The sequence below is a fragment of the Myotis brandtii genome, unplaced genomic scaffold, assembly GCF_000412655.1.
Source record: "Myotis brandtii unplaced genomic scaffold, ASM41265v1 scaffold185, whole genome shotgun sequence".
NCBI classification, from domain to species: domain Eukaryota; kingdom Metazoa; phylum Chordata; class Mammalia; order Chiroptera; family Vespertilionidae; genus Myotis; species Myotis brandtii.
In genome coordinates this window covers 4,099,147-4,126,517 of record NW_005356870.1, presented here as the reverse complement: position 1 = coordinate 4,126,517, position 27,371 = coordinate 4,099,147, and the positions used below count along the sequence as shown (strand labels likewise).

Sequence of the window (27,371 nt, the reverse complement as noted above, 5' to 3'; positions counted from 1 at the left end):
GGGGAGTGACTCTTTCACATTTATACATGTTAACAATTGAGCATTGAATTTTTAAGTAGCAATATGATTTCTAATGAGGACCTCAATCATATTGTATCAGCCTGAGTAGAGAAGAGGAATAGAAAATATGGGGTGAAGCCAAACCCATAGAAACAGAAAGTAGAATGGTGGTTATCAGGGGCTGGGGGAGGGGGCGATGAGGGAAATGGAGAGATAGATGTTCAGCAAAGGGCACAAACTTTCAGTTAGAAGTTGAATAAGTTTTGGGAATCTAATGCATAGCATTGTGATTATAATTAACAATGCTGTATTATATACTTAAAAGTTGCTGAGAGTAAGATATTAAATGTTTTCGCCACAAAAAAAGAAATAGTAATTATATGATGTGAACGGAGGCTTTAGCTAATGCTGTGATAATCATTTTGCAGTATATAAGTATAGCAAATTAACATGTACATCTTAAGCTTATGCAGTGTTATATATCAGTTACCTTTCAGTAGAGCTGGGATAGAGGGACTAAAGGCACACAAAACCCACTAAAGTAAATGTGTAGAAACAAAATGTAGTGGTGGTGATAATTCAGTGGTTACTCCTTGCCAACTGATTGAAGACCAAATTTCTGAGCCAGTGACTTTTAATGTCCCCTGTGGTTTGATCCTACCTGTTCAATTTTTCCCACCTATCTTCCAGAATTCACTGTGCTATCTCTTTATTGCCTTGGTTAGTGCTTTCCTCTGCAACATTCCATCTCACCTTTTATATCTGTGTGGAAAAATTCTACCTATCCTCCAAGTTCCCACTCAGATGCGAACGTGTTTTCTCTGATCCTCCCAGCTGGAAGTGTGTCATCTGTGAGCTGTATTTTAGCTGACATTAAGCACGGAGTTTGTACCCTAGGCCTTATAGGTGTAGATCAGTGAGGTCTGTCCTTCTATCTTGGAACTGGGAAGATGCAGAGTTAAGCATTCTGGCTACTGTTTAGATGTGTTTGAATTGTTTGATAAGCTTTCCCATTTATTAAAATTTCTGTAATTATCAATGCAGATGAGGGAAGCAAAAGTTGTGTTGATTTTATTTTTGAACCACATTCTATGTTCATTTGACTAGAGCAGAGGAATGGTAGATTTTCTGTCTTCATGACATTTTTTAAAGCTAACACTTGAGTTATATGGACCCTCTCTTCCCCTCACATTTTTAGGACCAGGCAATTGCTAGTTGGGAAGGAAGTCAATTTATGAATTTAAATCAGCTATAGGTGGTTCACTTTGAATAATCAACATAGAAGAGTTGACTTAATGGCGTCTTAACATTAGAGTACTCATGTCATTGAAAGAACACGAATTAGGTAGGATTCACGGAATATTTGAAAAAATGTGTTTTTGAAGTTTCAAGTGAGAGCTATTATCTGGATTCCACTCCGTTGATCACTTCTCATATTTCTTTTCCAGGTCCGGACCCTATTTGTCAGTGGTCTGCCCCTGGACATCAAACCTCGGGAGCTCTATCTGCTTTTCAGACCATTTAAGGTACCTTTTCTATCTTTCAGAAATTGTAAAAGGAAACAGAAAGCTTCATGGTGTCTTTTTGGAGGAAGAAATGAAATGCTTGAGAAAGTACCCTATAAAGTGATATTTTTAAAAGGTTAATAAGCAATGGGAATTTAACAACTCAACCCTACCTTACAGTGTTACTTACAAAAGATGGAAATGGCCTCTTGTCCTTCTAATAGCTAATCGAGGCAAGTATCTTCTATTAACTGATGTGGACATGTATCTGTCTCTTCCACGTGTAACAGCCTTAGTGTCCTCTGGCAATTGGGGATGTTTTTCTAGGTACAGATCACCAAAAATATTACCAATTGCTCATTATGTATTTATATTTCAAATGCAATAATATAAATCAAGCCCTATCCCTAGGAGATTATTAGTTGAAATAGTTCTATTAGTACTAGTCTTTGGAGGCAGAACTAGGCTTTTATGAATTAGACTAGGAACCTAATACCATATTTGTTTCATGAGAAAAATATCCTAAGTTTCAAATAAAGTGAAAACAATATTGTAAAGTGTTGCTTGGCATAAGGGGAAGCTTTCCTGGTGCTTCATGAAATATTTAATGCAGTGTGGCTATTGAGATATTACTACTTTGGAGATACTGAATGAATCTGGAATTGAAAACTTAACAGGAAGTCAGACTAAAGCTGAAATAACCATGTTGCCTAGGCAAAACCTTGAAGGTTAGCCTGTGGAGGATTGGAGAAGGCTGGACTGGGGCAAATTGTGGGCTGGAGGCCTTGGCCCTCAAGGAGTGAACCTGGAAGTCATGCTAAACTCAGGGCTTGTGTCTGAGCTGGTTGTTGCTGACATGTCAGCCAGTGATGCCAGCTGGGGCCATACTTATGATTAGGCAATGGACCGTCTTGATTTTTGGTTAAAGATCCATCCCACTTGAAGCAGGAGTCCAGCCAAGACAGGTTGAGGAAAAGTATCTAGTTTTTTTAGGGAGCGGGAACAGGATGTAACAGCTGAAAACAGCTGTGTAGGAAAAGAAGAGAGAGGATCGAGAGGGCAGCCAGTTGAAACCAACAAAGATAAAATAGAGTCTAGCTAGCTTATATGCCAAGAAGGCATCATATAATGACATAATTCCATTCTGACAGATATCCCTTAATGCAACGATTTTCCGCCTTTTTCATCTCATGGCACACGTGAACTAATTACTAAAATTCTGCGGCACACCAAAAAATATATTTTTTTGCCGATCTGACAAAAAAAAATAGGTATAATTTTTATTTATTAACACCAGGAAGCTATTGTTGTTTTGGCTGTTGTCTTTTTTTTTTTACAATCTAAGGGAAAAGAGGTTAGTGCTCCTGACTAAATAGTCAGGTATTACATGTTTTAAAAATTCTTACAACACCGGTTAAAAATCACTGTCTTAATGCAGTAATAACTGTTGACAGGTCAGAAGAATCAGAAAGCTTAGACATGAGGTTAACTGAAAGGAAGTGGGAAAGAAAGAGAAGATGTTGTGGGAAGAGAGTGCCAACTTGATAGAATTTCCTGACTTTCTTCTGCAGGCTTGCAATTTTTACTATCCCTTTTGTAGGATGAGGACATTTTAAGCTAGTTGGTCTTCTTAATGGACAAAATACTATTGTGTTTATATACGTGGAGAGAGATATTCATTTAGCAAGCCCCTTATATGAATTATCTCATTTAATTCTCATCATAATCCTTTAAAGTGGGTTGGCCTCATTTATTCAAATGAGGAAAATGAAACTTTGAGCAGTTGAATAAATTTTGCTCAAGTTTACACACATAGTAAATGACAGGGCCAGGATTCGAACCCAAGCAGTCTGACTGCCGTCCTTGCTCTGAACTACTGTGTGGTACTAATTCTCTTCTTGTGACTTGAGAGCACAGTATAGTCCTGCCAGTGGTTTGTATTTGAGTGAAATATTCATTTGTCCTTTGCCGCTGAGGCCTTCAGGGTGTTTAAACCTCTGGGTTTTTCAGAGAAAGCACCTTGAAAAGGGAAGAGGCAGGGCTGTGAATCATGACCTCTTTATCCAGAAGAGCTCAAGGCCTTTGAGGTAAAATGTTTACAGTAGCTAATTGGTCACATAGTTCTATGCTGGGAAGATATGAGGATGAATCAATCCCAACATTCTACCCAGAAATGCTTCCCTAAAGTCAGGACCCTGCTACATTCCTAACAACCCTCTTTTAATTAAAGTCCCTGAAGGTTGACACTGGTCTGCAAATCTGTCTCTACACTGATATGTGCGGTGGTCAATCATGTCAAGTGGTGTTTTTCCCTGTCTGTGTCATCCATCAGTGCAAGCCACCCGCTATTGATTATTTTCAGAAATAAACACACTTTGTTGTCCTTATCCTGAGAAGCCAGGGAGGGGTGAAAGGAGGTTTTGAAAGGGAGTGTTTCTATCTTCTTTGAAGATGAGCTCAAGTAAAAACCCAGTAGGGCATTTTTGTATGTCCCAATCAGAATACCAACATGAAAATTGGCTGATTCAATAAATAAGCAAAAGAACTGAAAAAGAAATTTAAAAAACCTCAACAAAATTTAGCATCACTACCTGCTTCACCTTTCCTGGCAGTTTTGAAATTTTGACGAATAGGTTCTACCCAGTGCATTCTTTTTTTTAAAAAAAAAAATGTTTTTATTTTTCAATTAGAGTTGATATACAATATTATATTAGTTTCAGGTGTACAGCCATGTTGATTAGATATTTATATAACTTACAAAGTGATCACCAAAATATAGTACATTCTTAATGTTTCATTATTGTTATTTTATAGCAAATACATGACCAAGTTATCACATACTCTTACCGTCCTATCTTATTAAATTTACCTCCTTCAATCTCCTAGTTCTATAAAACAAAGAGATCTGCTGTACACAGACACCAATTTTCCTGCCATTGCATAATTTCATGAAAAAAAGGGAAAGAAACATAAAAATGCATGAATTTCAGGGTTTGGTTTTTTTTAGGCCCCAAGTCTGCAAACAGACATATGTACACGTGGGTGTGTGCATGTGTGCTTGTGTACAATTTGCTTTCCTGGTTAATTTAAAAGGCATTTGTGAAAGAGGTAGTCAATGTCATAAATGATAAAGAAACTTGAGAAGATGCTATTATAATTCTCTCCCCCCCCCCCTTTTTTTTTTTTTTTTTTTTTTTTTTTTTTTTTTTTTTTTTTTTTTTTTTTTTTTTTTGTCTAAATGTGGTTCTTTTTTATTTTCAGGGCTATGAGGGTTCTCTTATAAAGCTCACATCTAAGCAGGTAAGCATTTTAAACTTGCATATTAATGATCACTTCTACAATAAATTTGAATTGACTTTCTTCAGGAATGTTGCTAGGGCTCAACATTCTTTATTCCCATTAGGATTTTATTTTGTTGTAGCTTTAAAAGATAGGGTGAGATTGGTTAGGAATTAGCACAGGAAAATGGCTTGTAATTCCATAGTCTCCAGCTAGGATGTCTGGGACTAACCCCAAGGAAGACAAATGTAACGCATCCAGCATAGGTATATTGGGGTTTATTTGTATATTCAAAAGTAATTATTATCCAAATTCACTTTTATTCCCAATTCTTTCCTGTTTGTGTGTGTGTTTTTTAATAAGGTTAAACAGGCAGCCTTTCACAATCGGTATGAGTATCTGGTGATGAAGAATCATGTTCTCTCTCAAACCCCGAATGGAGGTGGTAATCAGTAACCCTGGTAGTTCCTGCAAACTTCTTAAATTTTTCAGCTGTATGCTTTTCCCCCTCTAATGCTGAACACTCAGCATGCTCACCTCCCAATCACTTTTTGACACTCAGTGGGGTTTTCTCTGGTTCATCAGGAATAAGCTATGTTGCAAGTATCCTTCTGGACTAAAAGATACTGAGTCCAAAGGGATTATGACCCCTTTCTCTTTAGTTGCAACATTATGGGATTTGTGATGAAAATGTTCATCTGTAATTTTGATCATGCAATGAGAGTACGGGCTTTTATCATTGTGTCATTGTAGTCCTTGCACTGATTGTGTACCAGAAGGTGATTCGGTTCTCTTTCTACTTAAAAAGATGAAGAAACTGAGGGACATTGAATTAATTTAGAAAAGTAGAGTCTCTTGACCCAAGTTTTCCTCTATTCCCTTGTTCACTGCTGCTCACCTTCCAACCCCTTCTAGATTATTTTATGATTCTCTAACACCCCAGCTATATGCCCTTGAAGAACCACACTCACAATCCCTTTGATTCATGTTAGAAATTTAGCTAAACCACTGAGTCATGATTCTTCTGGACTGGCTTTCTTATTTCTACACAAATGCCTGTGGTCATTTCTTTATCTTAGCTCTTCACTTTGACATCACCTCTGACCCAGAAAAATAGATATCCCCTGATTTTTGCCCCCCTCATATTTCTTTTTCTTTCCTCAGCCTGTAGGTTTTGTGAGTTTTGACAGTCGCTCAGAAGCAGAAGCTGCGAAGAATGCTTTGAATGTGAGTACTTGTGTAATCATTGGGGGGTTTCCTTATGAGGTGGTGGGAAATAGCGGAACCTCAAATGGAAGGAATATGACTTCATAATCCAACAGGAAAGGATTCCTCAATTTGATGAGCCCTCTAAAGAGATTTTTTTCCTAGAATTGTGGTCAGATGTGCAAACTATTCAGTAATTTGCTCTTCTCTAGCTTTTGCTATAAGGCTCAAAATACCTGATAATGTCTTATTTTAGTTCAGCCCAGTCATATCCCATGGTGGTGTACAGCTTAGTTTGGCCATCACTGTGCTCTCAAAGGTAAGCCTAAGCCAAGAAAACATAAAAAAAACTTGGCTTTTCTTATTTCATGAGGTTTTATTTTAGGTATGTGGCTTTTTGTTTTTAAACAGGTCATTGTCATTATCCTGACTGATTAAAAACTTGCATATATGGCTTTCCTGAAAGACATGCTGCATTGGGATATAAGTGAGAATAAATTGTGATTGAATAGACATAGCTGTATTTGGTTTGTTAGGTATCTTGTCTGCCATATGTTATGAAGTGTTTACCAGTTTTACCTTGGTAAATACTTTCCCCCTTTGGTATGTTGAAAAACAAAACAACTTAAGGGAACCAAGTTGAGAGAATGTGGAAAGAAGCCAATTTAATTTAGTCCAGATGCTGAGAGCAGACCCTCAGGTGAGGAGTCTCAGTGAAAAGCTTGGCTCCATCCTGCTCCAGGCAGTTGGCCTAAGCAGCTGTGGATGAGGGTTGATTAATGTGGCCAAAAGTATCTAGGGTGCTTCTTGAAAGGAAAGTAGTAACTTAACTAGTTGTACTCTGGGTGTCATGGTGAAAGCTTCTGAAAGCCTAGATCCGTGGTCGGCAAACTTCGGCTCCCGAGCCACATGCAGCTCTTTTGCCCCTTGAGTGTGGCTCTTCCTAAGCCTTAGGAGTACCCTAATTAAGTTAATAACAATGTACCTACCTATATAGTTTAAGTTTAAAAAATGTGGCTCTCAAAAGAAATTTCAATCGTTGTACTGTTGATATTTGGCTCTGTTGACTAATGAGTTTGCCGACCACTAGACTAGACCAATACCCCTGCCAGTTGCTCTTCTGAGCTCCTTGATGCTAAGACAAACCATATTGAGGAGGGGCTGTAGAAAAGACCCGAGGTCCCATTGATTTGCTGGCCCAAGAGAAAGGGGTCAACATAACGGTGTCATTGTGACACAATCTTCAGAGGTTTTGTGCTTTGGGAAGAAATTAATACATTCCCAGAAGAAGTAATTTGCTTGTTATTGTTGGATTTTCATGAAAACATACAGGAATGTCTTCGGAATCCAAGAGTTCCAAAGAGCTTAGAATTTTTCTGGATTTGGATAAATGACCTTCTGGTTAAAACAACTGCTCACTTACCCTGTCCTCTCCTGCAGAACAAAATGTAAACCAATTATTTATTGATTACCAGTGGTACACACTAAAGCAAAGTGTATAGCTGAATATTTTTACTTAAAAATTATTTCATGATTTTTGTATTACATAGATGCAACCAGAATTTTCTCATAAAAAGAAATTTTAAACTCAAAAATTAAACCACAGTTTCTATTTAAGCAGTGTTTTCTTTCATTCTAACCAGGTGACATCTTTCTAAATTCAGAAATATTTTAGGTCCTTCAAAGTTATGTTAGATGACATTTTTACCAGGTTCTTTTCATTGTTCTTATCTTATATAATAAAAGCCTAATATGCAAATCAACCGAACAGCGCTATGATGTGCACTGACCACCAGGAGGCAGATACTCAATGCAGGAGCTTCTCCCAGCCTGCAGGCCCCAGGCCAGCCAAGATGGGTGCCAGCGGGGAGGCTCCCTCTCGATCGCCCCGCTGGTCGCCCTGCCAAGGGAGGAGACAGGAGGTGGTGGTGGGGGGTGGGGCAGGCCGGACAAGCAGGCCAGCGCCGCCCCCTCCCATCACCCCACCTGTGGGAGGCGACCAGTGGCAGCAGGGCGATTGGGGGGCGGGGACGGCCAGCGAGCGGGCCAGTGCCACCCCCCCCCCCGATCACCCTGCAGGTTGTCTCCAAGATGGGTGCCAGCGGGGGCTCCCCAATTGCCCCACAGATTGTCCCTGATCGCTGGCCAGGCCTAGGAACCCTACCTGTGCACAAATTTTGTGCACTAGGCCTCTAGTAAAGGAATTAACAGCCGTTGAAACTTGCTCACAGAGTGGAGCCTACATTGCCTTCCTTTATCTTTGCTAGGTATATGAAGGTGTCACTGACCCTCTGTCTGAAGAGCAGCAGGCTTTTATAGTTATTACCTCTCTCGTCTGACTAAGGCAACATTCTCTTATGAGCTAGGTTATTAAATGGTCATAGTCATAAGCTGTGATTTCTTGCCTTCTAAGCAAAGTATAGCAATATAAATGCAATTTTTCTTGGTGCCTGAGGGTTATATAATTTAAAATATCAGGTATTGAGCTATACTGTAACATAATGATAGAGATATTTAAGCCCACCCCTATGCCAGATGGCCCCAGCTCATTGGCTTTCTTGTCCTGAGGTCTGGTTTTAGGTTCTTTGTGTGCTCAGCTCTTCTTCTTTTTCACTGGCAGAAAGCTTTCCTTTAGCACCATCCTCTCGCTAATCATTAGTTTTGTTTGTTGCTCATATATTAATAACTTGGAAAGAACTCCAAGCAAAGCAGGTCTAATTCTGTCCTGTTCTGTGGACTTAAGGGTAACTGTTAATATTTACCTGAGGAATATTGAACCTTAGCATTCTTCTGCTCAGAGGCTGTCTTGTGAGTATAGGGCATATATTAAGCTCCTAGTTGACCTCTTTCTCAATGTTTTAAACTTTTAAGCATAGAGTATTAGAGGTCTTTGTACGTTAGAAATCACCTTATTGTTATAGTTGGGGGAACTGAGACGTAGAGAGAATGGCTGCTACCAATAGAAGTAGGCCTCTTGCTTCTTAGTCCTGGTGGCATTGACAGACTGTTTAATTCATGCTATCCAGGACAAATGGCCATGGTCATGTTTGGTGTGTGACTATGGAGCAAGGCGGCTTCTTCTCTTTGGAGAGGGAATGGGCCCATCTATAAATATAAAAGCCTAAGCGACTGTTCGACCAGTAGCTGTGATGTGCACTAACCACCAGGGGGCAGATGCTCAATGCACAGGCATGGAAACATGGAACCGACTGATGAATCTCAGGGGGGAAGGGGGAGGGGGGAGGGTAGGAAGAGATTAACCAAAGATCACATATACATACTAGAGGCCTGGTGCACGGATTTGTGCACTGGTGGGGTACCCCCAGCCTGGCCTGCGGAGATCGGGCCGAAATTGGCCCAGTGCACGTGCACCTGTGGGGTCCCTCAGCCTGGCCTGCAGGGATTGGGCTGAAACTGGCAGTCTGACATCCCCCAAGGGGTCCCGGATTGTGGGAGGGCACCGGCCAGGCCAAGGGACCCCACTAGTTTAGGATAATATACTGTATCATGAAGCTGACACATCTCTATGGCCCAATATATTATGCTTGTTTTCAGGGTCATCTTTTCTAATTAGTGAATTAAAAACATATGATGCTAATAGCTATTATATTTTCTCCTCCTGTCTTTTGTGCAGGCAGTTCTCTTAATTGCTTTTCCTCAAATTTCTTTGGGGAAAATTCCATTTTGTAATGTTTTGTTTGATTCTCCTATTAAGAAACTTAAACCTCAATTCAGTAAATCCCTCTATATGGAATAGTTCATAGTGTTATGAACCACTTCTCCATGTTGGAGAGATTCTTTTCTTGTTATGATTTCTGTCTTGGTTACTCTCTGATCCAATTATTAGTATTAGTAATTAGTCTTTTCCCATAATGACTGATTTTTGAATCCATTTATTTTCTTTCATTTTTGTATTATGCTCCAGTCAATTTGATAATTTTATGGAAAAGCTCTGATTGAATTGAGAGGCAACACTGAACTTGTATCAGGTGATAACTCCTATCTTCTAAATTAAGTACAGTATATTTTGTTTTTATAGCAAAAATTCCCAAATTAGTCCTAGCTGGTTTGGCTCAGTGGATAGAGCGTCAGCCTGCGGACTAAAGGGTCCCAGGTTCGATTCCGGTCAAGGGCATGTACCTTGGTTGCGGGCACATCCCCAGTGGGAGGTGTGCAGGAGGCGGCTGATCGATGTTTCTCTCTCATCGATGTTTCTAACTCTCTATCCCTCTCCCTTTCTCTCTGTAAAAAATCAATAAAATATATTTTTAAAAAATTCCCAAATTAAGCTAAAAATAACCCAAACCCAGGCTTCCCTTCAGGTTATCTGTGTTATTAATCCTCATGAATAGAAATCCTGTTCATTTTTTTAAACTGGCAGCAAAGTATCTGACCTATTCTTCATCCTCCACACACATTAGTAATTTCTGTACCAGCAGTTTTCCATTTTCCATACTAATGGAAGGGGGAGATGAAAACCTAAAGTATTTAACTATTTTTAGGATTTGTTTATAATTTGGGAAGGTAGATTAAATATACAGAGTTAACCTGGTGAGTAAAAATTTGATTTGTGAAAATTTTAAGAAGAAACACAGGAAGCAGGGTAGGTCTAAGGATAAAGACCCTGAGCGGAGGTGAGATTAAGCCACCTCTGGCTATTCTACCAATTGTGAAAACCCCATTATTGCTGTTGTTGCCTAGCTGAAATCATGTCTTAATATAAATAAAAATGATTAGTAGTTACCACTTCTGATCAGCAGGCTCATCGTGTTCCTTGTTTGTGTACAGTTTCTTAATGAGCATTATCTTACACCGGTGCTAGGGAATTGCTCATCTGAAGTACTTGAAAAGATTGTGTGTAGATTCTTGTGTATATGTGCCAATTGTTTTATATCTCTCCTCCCCTATTTTTAAATAGTTGTTATGGGGCGGCGGGTGAATTTTATATTAGGACCAGAGAAGTCTGATGTTATCAAACTATTCACTGCAAATTGTCTTAACTAAACATTGCTTAGGATAGCAGTACTTTGCTTTACTCTCAAACTAGTCTCATTGATCTAAGTCAACAATTTTTCAAGCTTTTTCAACTCATGCACACCTAAACTAATTACTAAAATTCTGCAGCACACCAAAAAAATATATCTTTTTGCTGATCTGACAAAAAAATAGGTATAATTTTGATTTGTTCACACCAGATGTGTTGGCTGTTGTCATTTTTATATTTGACAATCTAAGGGAAAAGAGGTCAGTGCCCCTTACTTAGTAGTCAGGCATTACATGTTTTAAAAATTCTTACAGGACAGCAATGGAAAATCGTTGATCTAAGTCGTTGATCTCTAGTTATCATTGCACCCCAAGTGCATTAAGTCCATTGACTCAAATACTATATAATTTGCTCTTTAAAAAAATTTTTTTTTCACTTACAGTTGACATTCAGTATTATATTAGATTTAAGTGTACAGCACAGTGGTTAGATATTTATATAATTTATGAAGCGATCCCCCCCGTTAAGTCTGATGCCCACCTGACGCCATGCATAGTTATTACAATATATAGTTTGCCCATTTAAAGTATACAATTCAAATTTTTTGGTATGTTACATTATTTTTAATTGCCATTTTAATGATTTTTAAGTGTACAATTCAGTGGCATTAATTACATTTGCCATGTTGTACAACCATCACCACTATCTATTTCCAATACTTTTTCATCACCTCAAACAGAAACTCTAACCATTAAGCAATACATCCCCATTTTTCCTTCCATCTAGCCCCTGATAACCTCATTTTCTGTCTCTATTAATTTGCCTGTTCTAGATATTAAAATATTTGTCCTTCTGTATCTGGCTTCTTTCACTTAGCATAATGTTTTCAGGATTCATCTATTTTGTAGAATGTATGAAAATGACATGCCTTTTTTGGCTCAGTAATATTTCACTGTATGGATATACCACATTTGGTTTACCCGTTCATCTGTTGATGAAATTAGGAGTTATTTCCACCTGTTATTGGTCATTGTGAGTAGTGCGTTGGTGAACATTGGTGTACAAGTAGCTGTTTGACTAGGGACAATTCCTTTGGCTATATACTAGGGGAACATGAGTCATATGGTAATTGTATTTTTAGCTTTTTAATAACCTTCAAACCCTTCCATAGTGTCTGCACCATTTTATATTCTCACCAGCTAAGTTATGAGGATTGCAATTTTTCCATATCCTCACCAACACTAGTTTTCTGTTTTTGTTTTTATTATAACAAACCTAGAAGGTGTGAAGTGATCACTGGGTTCTTGATAAGTATTCCTGACTGATTTCAGTAGTGGATTTGAGTTCTTCTCATATCTCATATGACTTAAAATGTTACTAACAAAAAGAAACATTTAGAACTGTGATGGCAGTTCTAATTAATGGAACTGTTGACCTTAAATATTTACCTGTTAATAAAAGAAGAGAGGGAAAAACCCAACCCAACCATTGGATGATACTTTTAATAAGGTAAGACTTGCATGCTGTATGTAAAAGAATGCAAAACTTAAGACATCAGGGAAAGGTATTTTCTCAAGGTCTATGTAGACTTAGGAATAAAGAGATGAAAGCAATTGAAGAAGAAAAAGCAACACAGCCTTAATAGTAAGTGGAAAATGAAGAAGAATTGAGGACATATAATATTAAATTATTCTTTGATTATTGGAGAAATTTATTGATTCAACTGTGTGCATGATAAAAAGAAATTTTAGAAACATATTTAATAATTTGTAAGAAAGCACATTGAAAAGGTACTTGATAGTGTCACATGTTGAGAAAAAGCTTATATAATCAGGAAAACTTCGCTTTTTTCATTTCCATAAATTCCTGGCATTGAGGTAAACACTATAGTTATTTATATCTCACTGATTCCAACCTTTTATATAATTTTAGTTTTGTTGAATAGTTTGAGCTCTCCTACTACTGAGTTTCTAAACAGTTGGGCATAATTAACTCATTACTATACCAGGTTCCTCGTCTGTGAAATAGGGGTATTGTTCACTTCCAAAGGTGTTAAAGGGAAACTACCAAGCAGAAACACTTGGAAGTGCTGTAAATATGAACCTATACCGTGAATACACTTTCTTAGTCCCAAGATACAGCCGTAAAGTGCTTGTACAAACTCTTGGGTACAGAGGGACAACAGGGCAGTTGAGGCAGGTACTGGCCACACAAAGACGTTTGGCTTTGGTTTGACAGAGGTCTGGACAATAGTCTCTGTTTCCTGTATCACAGGTTTTCCTGGCAGGTTGTTCAAGTTAGGACTTTTGATCTTAATATTTGTACAGCTTGTGAGTTAGGTGAATTATTCCCACTAAATAAAACCTTTTCACAAACATAAGCATCAGATGGCTTACCTCAACTTTCCCCTCACCAGGCATCATGTCAGTATGTTTCTTATCAGTTTTAAAATTTTCTCCCTAAATTTCTCTTAGCCTGTTGCTCAGAGTGGTTGAAGAGGCCTAATTAGTGTGATCCCAGCTGGGACTTTTGGATGAGAAATATGCAGGGCTGCCAGATGAGATCATGAGTCTGATCTAGTGTTTATCTGTTAAATCTGTTTATAACTGCTTACTCTTGACTTGCAGAGTTTTAAGGCAGCCATTTGACGTCACCGGGCTGGGGGCTGTGCCTGTGCTAGCATAGTGGCACCATGATGCAGGGTTGTTGGACTCCTCTTTTTCTCAGCAATTGCATGCCTTTTGGGGCTTGACAAACAGTTCAGTCCAGCTTGAAACAGGCTCCCCCACCCCCGTGCTCTGCTCTCTTTGTGATGGTCTTGCATTTTTGGATTGTTATAAAACTTCCCTAGGAATGCTGCAGCTCATAATTTTAAAGTTTTTCTGAAAAAACAAATGAAGGTGAACGTGAGGTATTTGCTAAATTTAAATTCCTAATTAGTGTCTTTGCCTTAAGAAAAGTAGGTTATTTAAATCTGTTAAGCATCCACATAGGAAACTATAAGATACAATGCTAGTAAAAGAAATCCTAAGGAAGTTTGGAGAAAGAATAGTAGCCAGAAATGTTAGCATCATCCTTTCCCCCAGGAAATGGACAGAAAGAACCACAGGTTCTCACACATAAATCGTTGTGTATTCCAGTGGCACGTATATGTGGAAATCTCAAGTTCGCCCAGCTCTTCTCTAGGTAAAGTAGTTCATCAAATATTACATGGCTATGTGAAACTGCCCCCAGACTTTGCATTGTGCCTTTTTTTGAAGGATCTACTTGTTTAAACTTACCTAGATTCCCTTTTTGAAGGGAATCTCATATTGACCCTGCCCTTTTTCCATTTTTCTTCAGGTATTTCAGAAATGCTGAGAATCTATTTGCCCCTATTGTAAGTGAAAGTTGAAAGTGTAGTTAGTGTTTGTGGAACATGAAGTGCAAAGAAGTGAATTATTTGCTAGAATTCCTTTTGCTAAGAAGCCAAGTCACTTCTTAAAACCAAAGATCTCCACTCTGTAGGTCATTCACATTACTGACTGACTGCTCTGCAGTGCAGCACATTGTGGCTCCGTAAACTCACTGTACTTGTTGTAAAATCAGTCTTTTACTTTTCACTGAATGATCATAACCATCATTATGACGAGGGCCTAGAGAGCTTCCTCCCACATTGGCCTAATGTTTCTGATTATCTACTTGATTTGAACTTGTAGTCCACAAAGCTGAAACTCTTTGTCTTACTCTGTAATTGGAATGAATTAGAACATTTTCAAGTCTCCTTAGAACAAGTCTTGAAGAGTGGGAGTGGGACTTATCCCCCTTAAAGTGGAATAGGGTATATTGAGAGGACATACATTAATTATTGTACTCTTATTTCTTTACAAGTATATACAGTATGAGGTATTTTCTTAATTTATACTTAAATGTAAACTTTTATTTTAATAGACATTTAATAAATATTACATGGAGCCTTAGCCAGTTTGGTTCAGTGGATAGAGCATAGGCCTTCGGACTGAAGGGTATCTGGTTCAATTCCGGTCAAAGACACATGCCTGGGTTGCGGGCTCTATCCCGTGTGGGGCGTGCAGGAGGCAGCCAATCAATGATTCTCTCTCATCATTGATGTTCTTATCTCTCTCTCCCCTTCTCCTTTCCTCTCTGAAATCAATAAAAATATATTTAAAATAAATATTAAATAGAAATATAAAAAAATGTTTAAATGAGAGAATCACAAATAGTTAAGGATTTTTTAATATGTAAAAAAGGAAGAATAAATGGAATAAATGCTTCTATAATAGAAAAATATGTATCTAATGCTTTGTAAATATGGGAAAAGGAGGAATAAAAAATGAAACAATTCTGCCCTAATCGGTTTGGCACAGTGGATAGAGCGTCGGCCTGCGGACTGAAAGGTTCCGGGTGCGATTCCAGTCAAGGGCATGTACCTTGGTTGTGGGCACATCCCCAGTGGCGGGTGTGCAGGAGGCAGCTGATCGATGTTTCTCTCTCATCGATATTTCTAACTCTCTATCCCTCTCCCTTCCTTTCTGTAAAAAAATCAATAAAATATTTTTAAAAAATGAAACAATTCTAGTGAACATAATTTGATTAATCTAGAATCTTAAAAATAATAAAATTTGCTATAAAAGGCCAATACTTATAGAATATAAACCATGAAATATATTTTTAAGACAAACTTCATCTTCTAAAAATGTATAGAGAATATTTTGAAAAATTGAGTGGTACCTTGAGTAACCGGACAGTGCATACAAGAGTGTAAGTTTTATTTTCTAGCCGCTGTGGAGCAAGTTAATTTAATATTTTTTTGTTAGTGCTCACCCAAGGATATTTTTCCATTGATTTTTAGAGAGAGTGGAAGGGAGGGGGAGAGGCAGAGAGAGAGAAACATTGATTGGTTGCCTCCCACATGCGCCCTGACCAGGGCCAGGGATCGAGCCTGCAACTGAGGTACATGCCCTTGACAGGAATCAAACTTCCAGGCCAATGCTGTATCCACTGAGCCAAACCAGCTAAGGCCAAGTTAATTTTAAAGATTAATATTTTTTTGTTTCGTTTTATTTTTTTTTTTAAGATTAATGTTTTAAAATTAAAAGGTCAACATAATTTCCCCAGAAAATGTAGTTGGGTCGAAAATTTCTGGTGGAAACTCAAAACTAATGGTTCTCTTGTAATCATTTTAATTAATTTTGTCCTTTAGAGTAAATCTGGAAATGTATTATAGGAAATGAAAATAAGTTTAAAAAGAAAGGCATTCATATCACATTCTCAGGCAGAAATTTTATAACAAATGAGCAAAAACAGATAAAGTATAAAGCCATTTCTATACTTTCAAAAATCAGAACAAAATTTAGAATTCTCACAAATATTACAGCATAATTTTTCATAGAATTTTGGTTTGCATTTAGAAGGCCAATGTAATGTACAAATAAAAGACCACTGACTAGAAGGCAGAAATGACTATTCAAGGTTACAGGTCATGGATACACCTCAATGAAAAAAACAACCAGGCTGTTTACACATCTTAGAATTCTAAATAAATGAGTGACAAAACTAATGGAGGGAAGGCTTTTAGGCTTAGGGACATCCTAGGTAACTATAATAGAAAGATGTTGACTTTTCCAACACTCTACTGTGTCTTGTTGGTTTTGTCTATAGCAGTGGTCACCAAACTCTGAAAATATACCTTAATACAATCCTAAAAATCACTGATGCTAAAAATGCACTGTATATTTTATATATTAGGGTAGTTTTATGTATTTGTGCATAACATTAAGTGTTAGTGTATTTGTACCTGTGAAAAGGTGTTAAATCTCTAACTTGAGGCTAAGAGGAGAGCAAGGAAAATGTCTTCTTGGTAACAAATTTTGTCTAGGGGGCTTTCTGGTCAGAAGCAAGATAATAATGGTGTGAGGCTGCTCAAGTTCACATCTAGGTTCTTCCACTTACTGATTTTTTTCATTTATTTAATTTACACTTATATTATGAACATTTTATGTTTATTAACTATTTGTATTTTCTCTCTTATGAATTATCTTCTCACTAGGGCCCAGTGCACGAATTCATGAACCTTGAAAGGAACTGTGGGCCATGAGGCTACAGTAGGCACAGGGGTGGGTCTCGGCCCATCCTCCGTGCCCCTGCCCAGCCCCTCCCGCCACAGCCCCTGGTCCCCTGTCTGCCTGCAGCCCCGCTCCTGCCACCAGTGCTGCCATGCGCTAATGGCGCTAGCCCTGCTAGCACCCGCTGAAGGCGCAGAGCAATTGGGGCTGGCACCAGCAGCCGGTGCAAGCAGGGCCGGCACCGTCAGCAGGCGCGAGCTGCAGCTCACACTGGGCGGAACTGTGGTGTGCAGGAGCGAAGAATTTTCAATAACCACCAGAGGCCCACCCCAATGACAGTGACTGGCACCCTGCCTTGGTCTGGCACCTCCGCTCACCTGCTCCACCATCCTGCCGCTGACGCCCCCTATGTTCCACGAACACCCTGTGGTGGTCAGTGCACATCATAGCGACCAGTTGTTTGGTTGTTCCGGTTGTTCCGCCGTTCGGTCTATTTGCATATTAGCCTTTTATTATATAGGATTAGCATTGTAAATATTAATGACTTTTTCAGATTTTCTTCTTTTTAATTTTTAAAATACTTTTCTTTTTGCCCCAGCTGGTTGGCTCAGTGGTTGGAGCATCATCCCATACACCAGAAAGTTTGCGGGTTTGATTCCTGGTCAGGGCGCGCATATCTAGGTTGCCGGTTTAGTCCCTGATTAGGGCTCTGAACTGGCAACCTAGAAAGCAACTGGTCAGTGTTTCTTTCTCACATCTCTCCCCACCACCCTCCTTCTCTCCCCCTCCCCTCCCTCTCTTCCTCTCTCCCTTCCTCTCTCTCTAAAATCAATATGCATATCCTTGTGTGAAGATTTTTAAAAAATTATTTTTCAATTACAATTTACATTCAGTATTATTTTATATTAGCTTTAAGTGTACAGAATAGTGGTTAGACAATTATATATCTTACAAAGTATTCCCTCCAGTATTTCTAGTGCTCACTTGGTATCATACATAGTTTTTACAATGTTAATGACTATATCCCCTATGCTATACTTTACATCCCAGTGACTTTTTTGTAACTACCAATTTGAAATTTTAAAAAAACAATTATTTAATTTTCAATTATAGTTAACATACAATATTATATTAGTTTCAGATGTACAATCCAGTGGTTAGACATTATATAATTTACTAAGTGATCATCCTGATAAATCTTGTACCCATCTGACACCATACATCATTATTCCAGTATTATTGACTATATTAAAGTCATGAGAACTTTATATTCTCACTAGAGGCATGTTGCACGAAAAGATTCGTGCAATAGGCTTTCCCTTCCCCTGACTGCCGGCACCGGTTTTCCTCTGGCACCTGGGACCCAGGCCGGGTCGCAGACGGGGCACCCGCCGCCCCAGGTCGCAGATAGCAGGCCCAGATGGTGGCAGGGCAGGCGGGATGGCACTATCCCGCCCCACCACCCCGGGTCACAGATAGCAGGCCCGGATGGCAGCGGGGCAGGCAGGATGGCCCTGTCCCACCCTGCCTGCAGTATGCAAATTAGCCGCCATCTCTGTTGGCAGTTAATTTGCATATTGCGCTGATTAGCCAATGGGAGGCGTAGCGAAGGTATGGTCAATTACCATGTTTGTCTATTATTAGATAGGATGACTCTTTTGTGACTACCAATTTGTTCTTCTTAATCTTTTCACTCTTTCACCTCATTCCTCCAACCCCTCTGGCAACCATTAGTCTGTTCTCTGTGTTGATGAGTCTGTTTCAGTTTTATTGTTATTTTATTTTGTTCTTTAGATTCCAGGTATAACTGAAATCATATGGTATTTGTCTTTCTCTGACTTATTTCACTTAGCATAATACTCTCTAGGTCCATCCATGTTGTTGCAGATGGTAATTGTCACTGATTTTAAGCTCTTCTCTGAGCCTCAGTTTTCCTCCTATTGATAATATTTCAATGGTTAAGAGGATCAAATTAATTAGTTAAGTATTTTTAAATCGATTAATACTCAGTAAATGGTAAAAATTCTGATAATTGATAGTGATGATGACTTTCACAAAGGACTGATTTTTATTCCTAAATCCCCTTTCATACAGACTGATCACATGTAAAAATATAGAGAATCCCAAATTCCACTGGGTTCTGAGTACTTCTAAACATTGATTTGTATTATAATGTAGTTAATAGTAAATTGACTAAGTTCTTTCTTAGAGCTTTTCAGGGAAACAAAGTTATAAATGTCCTTAATAGTCTCAAGCCTTCTAAATATTTTAAGCCCAACAAACACACCTGCATCTCTCATTTATTCTATCCAGTTAATCATGCACCTGTCTTTCTCCCCTTCAGGTTCCGTTTGAATTGACTTAAAACCAAAGATTCCTACATCCATTCTGTATAAGTTATTTTATCAGCCAGTGAGTTTCCTTAGAATTTATCGTCTAAACAAGCTTTTTTTGTAGAGGGAGAAATTCAGCCTCAGCTTTGTAAGTGGCTTAGAGGTGATGTATTGGAGTGGAGGACAAGTGCTGATTGAAATTGCTCAGAGGTGAGATCCATTTTGACTCACTTTGTTTTGGCTCCTTGTGAAGCACAGGAAGTACTTTGTAGTGAACTTCCAAAGTTTAGACATCACTGTTTACATTCTTTTCAAATAACTTGTATCTGAGCCCCAAATTTTTGTTTGGAAAGAGCTTGCAAGCCATGTGATGGTCTGTCCTAGAATTTTTTTAAAAATAAGTTTAAGGAACAAATGCTACCCCTTTTCCTTATTTCTGTATATTTAATGCATTCACCAGAGAACATATTTCCTGTCCGTGGGTTGATTTATCTGTAGTGATGTTAATTATTGACTTGAGGACCAAATAAATAATTTCTTGGTGTATTTGGCACTTGTTTTTATACTCAGTAAAGTTGAGGATATAAAGCAGTTGACATCTAAAATATTTTTAATTTTTTAAATTAATTTTTTAAATTTAGCACTTTTTTTTAAAAGAATTGCCATTATCCTGTTATGCAGATTAAAAATCAATAACTAGAATACACATTCTTTTTATTTCCTCTTGGCATTTAACTTAAGACTAACTTTAATATTAAGTCTTGACATTAAGATTACCTGAACTTGATTATGCATGCACAATTGTGGGAGATTCCACTAGATTCTGTTGGGAAGAGGGGCATTCAACACTGAAGAGCTGGCAAGCAGAAACAGGGCTGTTAAAATATACTTGGAGGCTTATTGTGGCCTGTGTCTGATCTATAAATGGAAATCTTTTAAAAATGGTTTTGGAAAGTTTAGGCAACTGTCTTTTTTCAATTGTAGTGTCTGTTTATATCAGCACTGTTTTTCCTCTCCTCTCTGCCCCCACATCTTCTTCCTCTTCTATACCAGTCACTAATAAAGACTCCAAGTAAACTTTGCAAAATGATCTTTAAAGCATATATAGAAAGTTAAGGTGGGTCCTCATGATCTAACAAACACTAAATGCTAAAAGAAGAGTGTGCTAAATGCACTTTCTTAGCCTGTCTACATCACAAGTAGGACTTATTCTTTGTATGCTTTTCCACATAGACACAGAAGTACTTGGTTTTATAATTGAGACTTTATATTGCACAGTGTTAATCATTCAACATATCTCAGTTCATTTCATATTTTCACACATACATGCATACATACATACATACATTGTCTTACTTTGCCTGGCACGTACCTAATATGTGTTGAATAAAGAAGTAGGTCAGTCGCCTTATTTTCAATAAGATGAGTGTGTAATTAGTCTTTTCCTCAAAGTGCCAACACAATCCTTGAAACTTTTAAGTTTCAACATCAGTAATCTTTTTGTTTTTAAAGGGCTTGTATTGTCATCTACAAATGAGCTATTGGATATGTGATTAGTAAGTATCAAAAACTCATTTCTTCTCAGTTTAATCTTGAGTTTTGTACATTACACAAAGCTGTATGAGCACATGCGTGGCCTTTATGAATGAAAGTGATGTTCTCAATTTTGCCATCCCTAGGAAAAGAGATTTAAGTGAATTTTGTTGTAATTGATAATAAACAACCTTGCCTTTTCATCAGATACGCTCTGTGACTAAAGATGTATATTATCTACACTGGCTTGATTTAATAATATAGACTATAGCTAAGAATAGGATTGTGATTTCTTATGTTAGTTTTCTTGTTTAGTTTTCTTTTTTCTCGGTGCCAATCTAGCTGATATAAACCCATAATATGGACTTTACAGAAGAGCTGAACCACATAACCTAGAAATTATTCACATGTTTTATTTAATTTTATTTGTTTTGTTAATCCTCACCCGAGGATATTTTTCCATTGATCTTTTTAGAAAAAGGGAAAGACAGAAAATCATCGATGTAAGAGAAACACATCGATTGGTTGCCTCCTGCATGTGCCCCAACCAGGGCCCAGTCCGGGGAAAGGCCTGCAACCAAGCTAATAGTATGTGCCTTGACTGGAATCGAAACCAGGACCGTTTGGTCTGCAGGCCGACGCTCTAGCCACAGAGCCAAACTGACTAGGGCCAGAACGTGTTTTATATTCGGCATTTCTTTAGACTGTCAGTTTAATGTCTGAAAGTTCTGCTGTGAAGCCATACGGCTTTGGACAAGTACAGGGAAGTACTTGGTTGTGGCAGACATTCTTTCTTCGTTGATTTCCCAAGTAAGTGAAATTAGCCACCAAATTCTGGGGTTTCTCTGGTGCCCATTGGAATGACAGACATCATACTAGAATGTCATGAGTCAATATTAAGCAGGTGAGGACCATCAAAAGTTGTTTTGTAGGTTCGTCCCATATTACCCAAAGATCTCTTCAGGGTCCAAAACTGTTGCTTAGGAACTACTTCCTCTTAAGCTTTCATTGTGAGAGCTATTTGTTTGAGTACCTTTATTCGGCAGGAAGCAGGAGTATAAGGCAGGCATGCAGCTGCTACCTTTTATCCCTGAGAAGGGGGGTGCTTATGGGTACATTCACTGTCAAAAGATGAGACATGAGAGGAGGCGTGAGGACTATATAATGAAGGGACTGCTGGCTGCACCAGCCACGTTTGTTATTTGTGTGTTAAGGATTCTAAGAGATTCCTTTGTCCTTACCAGAACTGTTGAGTCCTATTTACCTTCCAAGTCCTTGGAGTAAAAAGGTGAACATCAGGATTTCTGAATGAAAGAATACCTTCTGCACTCTGACCTGTTTCTTTCCACATAAGACCATCTATTTCAGAGCATCACTATGAAATATTGCTTTGATGGGTAACTGACCATGCTTGAAGTGGAGACATCCCATACCCTTCCTAACATTGTCAGGACCCAGGTCTTTCAATCATTCTCTGAGGACAGTTTGAGAAAATGGTGGCAGAAGTTTAAATAACCATGCCCTCGCAACCTTTTGGAAAATAAACTCTGTTTGACTCCTATTCTGTTGACATGTTAAAGACTGAGTTTATAGCTGCTTCAAAGCCCCTGTCAGGAATTTATAGTCATCCTATACAAAGCAGATTCTCCCAGGGCAGCATGGCTGTGTACACAGGGGGTGGCTGGCTAGCAAAAAGTATACTTTAGTATATTATAATAAAGTATAATTTATTTAGAAATAAATTTAGCTGGGGTGGATGGGCAAGTCAAATGAAGACCCAGATAGTTCTGAAGTACTTCTCCCTAATTCTCCTACAAAGTGGATCCAGTCTCTGCCATTACCAGCCAGTCCCCCTAAGAGCTACTCAGACTCTGCGAATCAACAGAAGTGGGTGGGAGAAGTGTGACATGCTTCAGTTCCCCGTGGGGGAGATGAAACCAGGTTTAATAAAAGGATTCTCTGAAACTACATAGCACCAGCTCAGACAGCAGCTCCAGGGGCCTACTGCTTCAGCACTCCGTCTGGGGGATTCTCAGAGCTGAGTATGAATCTCATCCTTCTCTTTCACAAGTGGTGGAAGCACCTTTCCAGAAAGTCCAAAGGAGAAAACCCTTATCTCAGTTCATGTTTGATAAGCAGCTCCTTAGCTGATGAGCACTGGACCACAGGAGTATTTGTCACAGGTCGACCTTAATCTAACCATTGGCAAGAAGAGGTCATTTTTTCTTTCTTACAATCAATCCTGTGAGGTATAGACTGTTACCATTTCTAGTTTATAGTTGAGGCTACTGAGGCACAGAAAGGTTAAAAAAAATGTCCAAGATTTACCATGGAGGTAGATTTGATTGCAGGCAGGCAGACTCCCAAGCCCACACTTGTAATTGCCACAACTTAAGCCTCTTATTTGGGGGGAGCTTCCATTTAAAATAGGTTGTGACCTTGAGTTGGGGTGTCTCCTTTGTAATAGTCACTATATTAACTACAGTTGATGTACGTCTGGGGAACCCGTTTCCTTGCTGCCTTCACCAATAAGTAAAAGAGGATCGATCCCCCATCTCCTAGGTGTTTTCCTAAGCCTTCATTGGAGGGGGGGGGGGGGGGGGGGGGGGGGAAAAAAGGTTTTTCCCTTTTTTTTTTTGTTTTTTTGTGGGGGGGGGGGGGGGGGGGGGGCGGGTAGAAACAAGGTTTTCCTCATTTCATTGTTAGGCCAAATAGTTTAGTTTTCACCATAGGTGTCTGGCTTGTTGGTGAGAGGGTGTCAGTTTGAGTGCTAACATTTGTTCACAAAAAAAGTGAAGCCAAGGCTAAACTATTTTAGGAAGTGGCCTAGTCACTAGGAAATATTATTAAAATCCTTTTATTCCAGACCCAAGATGGCTAGTGAGAGATGATAATGGGTTTTGCAATTATGGCCAAGCTGATTGTGTTACAACACTCAGAAACGTGAGCTTGTTATAAAATATTATCAGAGGAGAAGATATGTAGGCTTGAAGTCAAGAATAAACCTCGGGAGACATTCTAGGCTAGATGTGGTCATGCATTTCTGTCAGTAAAACTTTCAGAGCAGGATAAGCTTGCATCGTGTTTTATAGAACATTTGGTTTAGAAACAAACATACTTTTTTTAATTCCAGGGGCTAAAAACAAGGGGCTATAAGACATCAAGAAACCTAATGGTTCCTGGAAGACTGTTAAATTAAGCAATGGAGCAAGGAACTGTACCTGTACTTACAGCCCAGCTTCAGCCCATATGGCCACATAGACCCACAGAGAGCTCTTGGACAAGGGTCTCTTTCTTAAAGTATAATCTAGATACATCTCCAATGGAGAAGGACACATTCTTTTCAAAGGACTGCTTAGGCGAGGAGGACAGTGAGTAAGTAGATTATTCTAAGATAAATCCAGGGCAAGCACTTGGAGGTAGTTGAATAAGAAAAAGAACAAGGCATAATTAGTCTGATAGTTTCTCAATGGGCAGTGACCCAGCAGCACAGGCTGTTGTATTAACAGTCCTGATGTTTCTGCAAGCAATGCCCTTATTTAGGAAAAGTATGAAATACGGTTTACATCTGACGGATTCTTCTCCTCACTTGTTCATTCCTTGTTGGAACCCATGTCTACCTAAATTTCAGCACAGTGGAAACTGAACAACGACCTCTATTATTATCTGAAAATAATGTGGTCTTTGTAAAATAATGAATTTCACAGAACTGTCACGTACACACACACTCGCACAATCACAGGAATCAAAATTCTGGATTTTCGTCAGTTAACTATGAATTTAGCTGGATTACTTGACTTTTCTGGATTTTAATGTCTTCCTCAGTTTTGGGGAGTTTATTGGCATTTTGAATGAGATCATTCTTATTTGTGTAGGAATGTCTTGCTTGTTGTAGGACTTTAACATCCTAGCCTGCCCACTGAATGCTGGTATGGCCCTTAGTCTTATAACAGCCCCAAACACACACATTTTCAGATGTCCCTAAAAAGTGTGGGATGGTGGGAGGGGAGAGTGAGGACAGTAACCCATGGTTGAAAACACTAGGCTAGGAGATCCCAAAAAATCAGTAATAAATCCTGTGAATTTCATGCTTTATGTAGATAACCCTCTACTACTTAGCAAAGAATCTAGTTCTCTGCCAGCCTCCCACTTCTGTCATCTTTACTCACAGATAGTTTTGTGTGTGTTTTTTAAAAAATGTTTGGGCATCACAAGTTTTTACATATGATACAATGATATGTTTGTAGATGGCAGAAGGTTTCTACTTGTTCATTTTTCGCAATAGTATTGAGTTGGGAGGAATTTTTGAAATTGCAGCGTTGACCGCCCCCCATTTCTTTTCCTCCCGTCACCTTATCTATTTATATGTATAACATGCAGCTCTTCCTTTCACTTCCTTCCACTCTGGTGTCGGAATAAGCCCCATCCACTTCACTGCAGCAGTTAGATTACCCAGATTCAAGTTTCTATTTGGCATGCCACTGAGTCATTTTAAGGTTCCAACTGAACATGACAATTGTTTTCAGACTCCTGGGGAAACTTCTGCATATACCTTGCCTAGAGTCTGTTTCTCATTTGATTGGATGTTTTATGCTGCCTGTAGAAGAGAAAGCTGACAGTACACAGAAAACTGTAACTATAATTTGGTCCCCTGAGACCTCAGACTATCTCTAAGTATGTATTTACCTACATAGTTCCTGATAGGAATGACAATGTCTATCAATTTTCAGAAAAAGTTTATATTTCTAATTTATGTTTTTAACTTCTAAAAAGTACAAGTTTCTTCAACTTCATTCCTTTATGTTGAAAAATTTGTGGTTCCCAGGTTATTTCCTTGTGATCAAATGCTATTTGAAAATAGAAGGCTTGTATTCTTAGCCCTCTTTAACAAAATGTTTTCAAATGAAACAGCATTGAGAAATGCAAATTAGAACCACAAGGAGATATACCACTTTACACCTACTACGATAGCTAAAATAAAAAAGGCAATAATAAGTGTTGGCAAGATGTAAAAAAATTGGGATCCTCACAAACTGGTGATGGGATTGAAATGGTATAGCACTTCAGAAACCAGTTCCACAGTTCATTAAGAAAGTTAACATAATCACCATGTGATCCAGCAATTCCACTCCTAGAGAATTGAAAATACATGTCCATGTAAAAACTTGTACCCAAGTGTTCTAAAGATATATAGTGGTGATGGTTGCATAATTCTGTTACTATACTCAGCATAGCCACCTGCCTGGGTGGCAGGGTTTTCTGGATGTGCCGCATTCCTTAAAGCAGAAGTGGGTTTTCATTTGTAATTGGGCCTGGAGAAGGGGGCAGTAAGAAGCTTATAAGAATCTCTTTCAGCATATTAAGTTGAATCTTACGAAATTGCTGCTACTTTATATCTTTAGTCTCCAAAAAAAATAAAGTTTCATTTTATGCCTCAGAGCCCCTGGATTAGAGTATCAGGACAGGGTCTGTATGCAATGCCAGGAGATTTTGATAGGAAATTCCCTTCATTCTAAAAGAGGTGGGAGACTTATGACCATCTGTCAAAGGAGAGCAGAGTCCACTGACAGTAGAATGAATGGTTCCAGTAGTTTCATGTGGTTCATCCAAATGGAGTAGTATTCTTAAACCTTTTCCATTTGCCCATATCGTCACTTTGTAAAGGTTTTTGGTTCAGGACTCACCAGAAGCCCTGCATCAAGCACAGCTCAGCCTTGAGAATGCCCCGTTCCCCCCGGGTTCAGGCCACATACTGAGCTGTTCGTTTACAGCAGTGTTTATCTTTACCCCCTCTCCCCCCCATTTTCCTTTTTTAAAAATATTTCAATATATTTCAGTTAGAAATTTAAAAATTAACTAGAATAAATGACATTAAAAACCTTTGGTTATTTAGAACTAGAGGCCCAGTGCACAAAAATTTGTGCACTCGGGGGGGAGGGGGGGTCCCTCAGCCCGGCCTATGCCCTCTTGTAGTCTGGGACCCCTCGGAGGATGTCCACCTGCTGGCTTAGGCCGGCTCCCTGGGGGATCAGGCCCAAGCTGCCAGTCAGACATCCCTCTGGCAGCCCTCGGGGGATGTCCACTTGCCAGCGGGGAGCAGGCCTAAGCTGCAGTTGGACATCCTTAGCGCTACTGAAGAGGCGGGAGAGGCTCCCACCACCACCGCTATACTGGCAGCCGTCAGCCTGGCTTGTGGCTGAGCAGAGCTCCCCCTCTGGGAGCGCACTGACCACCAGGGGGCAGCTCCTGCATTGAGCATCTGCCCCCTGGTGGTCACTGTGTGTCATAGTGACCAGTCATTCCCAGTCCTTCTGCTGTTAGGGTCAGTTTGCATATTACCCTTTTATTATATAGGATAGAGGCCTGGTGCATGGGTGGGGGCCAGCTGGTTTGCCCTGAATGGTGTCCCGGATCAGGGTGGGGGTCCTGCTGGGGTGCCTGGCCAGCCTGGGTGAGGGGCTGATGG

At 39.1% G+C, this 27,371-nt stretch overlaps 1 protein-coding gene across 1 annotated transcript in view; it reads left to right on the top strand.

Annotated features, from left to right (window-relative positions):
- Positions 1–1,447: 1,447 nt before the first annotated feature.
- RBPMS (RNA binding protein with multiple splicing) overlaps positions 1,448–27,371 on the top strand; it is a 74,011-nt gene continuing 48,087 nt past the window's right edge. Inside the window, exons 1-4 of the mRNA XM_014537885.1 lie at positions 1,448–1,526; positions 4,767–4,805; positions 5,949–6,011; positions 6,247–6,309. The gene's annotated coding sequence lies outside the window, so the exon portion shown is untranslated. The remainder of the gene's footprint in view (positions 1,527–4,766; positions 4,806–5,948; positions 6,012–6,246; positions 6,310–27,371) is intronic.